This window comes from Myotis davidii, unplaced genomic scaffold (genome assembly GCF_000327345.1).
Source record: "Myotis davidii unplaced genomic scaffold, ASM32734v1 scaffold97, whole genome shotgun sequence".
Taxonomy (NCBI): Eukaryota; Metazoa; Chordata; class Mammalia; order Chiroptera; family Vespertilionidae; genus Myotis; species Myotis davidii.
Window position 1 is genome coordinate 3,974,415 of NW_006289392.1, and position 1,943 is coordinate 3,976,357.

At 50.7% G+C, this 1,943-nt stretch overlaps 1 pseudogene; it reads right to left on the reverse strand.

The window, feature by feature from the left end:
* Positions 1-376: 376 nt before the first annotated feature.
* LOC102762906 overlaps positions 377-1,943 on the reverse strand; it is a 1,862-nt pseudogene continuing 295 nt past the window's right edge.

A 1,943-nucleotide genomic window follows, 5' to 3' on the forward strand; every position in this document is an offset into this window, starting at 1 on the left:
GGTTTCTACTCTTGTATTGGTTTGCATGGAAATGAAGCTAGTTCTCCATCCTCAATTAGCAAAGGGGTCGGTTCTTCACTACAGCTTCCTTGGTTATGTACAAGGACAGTGGGATGATAAGGACCCAGGATAGAGGGGGGATGGGAGAGAGAGCACAAAACAGAAGAATACAAAGCTGCCCGCTAGAAGTCCAAATCTGATCCTGTGCTCCCACTCAGGCTTCACTTGTGGTCATGGAAAGGCCGGGTGCGCTCCTATCTAACTGGCAGGGGGTACCTGAGCTCAGAAGAAAGTCACTTGAAGGAGGTTAGTTTATTGATCCATGAGGAGAGGTATTGGAGACAGAATGTGGTGAGAGGGCCCAATCTCGGGGGCCTCACTTGACGCTCTGCAGGTGGAGGAAGCTCTGTGCAGTTCATTCCACAGCGTCGTCCATGGTGACCAGCGGCTGGCAGCCCAGGGCCTTTTGGCGCTCTCGCTGCTGTAGTGGTGGAATGTGCCAGCCAGTGCAACCCACATGGGGTGAAAGTGGGCTGGAGCTGGATGACAGGCCTGATCACTATCACCAGGAAGGACAGCAGGAGGGCCAGGTAGTAGGCCACCCAGTAGGGGCTGTGATACTTGGGGGCTTTGTAATTGAGGCCTGTCAGTATGCGGGACAGGAATGTCCAATGGGGGATGGGTTTGGCGTTGGTGATGTGGAATGCCTTCCCACCCAAGGCTGTGTCTTAGGAGAGGCCTTCTACAGCCAGGATATGTCTGTGAACCATGTTCTCCATGAAGGTGAAGTCCATCACGGACATTTGCGGCTGCTTCGAAGAGGATGGAAGCCAGCTGGGGGTTCCTTGGGCTGAAAATGCCATGGGGGCAGATGGCTGTGGTTGAGAAATTCCTCTCGGGATCATTGGCACCAGGACTCCTCTCTCTTGTGAGATCTTGGTCTCCCTGTAGTAGTCAGTGGGTTTCAGGGCATAGGGGAGGTCCTCAGTTCCATTCTTGATGTCAATGGTCTCAAAAATGACATCAGCACTGCTGGTTAACATGAGTGTATGAACCCCAGCCTTTTTGCAAGTTTCAATGACATTCCTGGTGCCAATGTTATTCGCGCTATTTTTAAAAATATTTTTATTGATTTTAGAGAGGAAGGGAGAGAGATAGAAATGTCAGTGATGAGAGAGAATCATTGATTGGCTGCCTCCTGCATGCCCGCTATTGAGGATCAAGCCCACAACTGGGGCATGTGGCCTTGACCAGAATCGAACCAGCAGCCCGATGCTCTGTCCACTGAGCCAAACCAAGTAGGGCTGTAATTCACTCTATAAGAGAGTTCCTTGCTATTACTGGATGGTGGGGGTGATGTGCAGTGGAAAACTGTGCTTACACCTTTCAGGGTACAAGTCCTGTGGGCTGCAGAGGTTGCCCAGAAAGAACTGCACCTGCGGGTTACTGAAACCCTGCTGCATATCGAACACAATGACGGTGTAACCTCTTGCCAGCAACTGCTCCACCACGTGCTATCTAGGAACCCAGAGCCACTTCTTGGCCTTCTACTGGTGAAATCGACTTCCGGGCAAGAGGGGGAGGGCTGCTGACAGGATCCAATGAAGAGAGGAGTGAGTGAAGCCGATTTTCTCCTTTCTGCTGGGGCAAGTTCCCCAAGGCTGAGTCCCGTCTGTAGGCGTCCCCCTTGAAAGTTTCAGCACAGCTGCAGCAGCACCTACAGAGCTGTGGTCGCTGGCTGCCACCCTTTCTTGCGGCCCATGGCCCTTCCTCTCTCTCTTTCTCTTTTTTAAAGTGGCTTATTTCACTTAGCATAATGCTCTCCAGGTCCATCCATGCTGCTGCAAATGGTAAGAATTCCTTCCTTTTTAAAAAAAATATATATATTTTATTGATTTTTTTACAGAGAGGAAGGGAGGGGGATAGAGAGTTCGAAACATCAA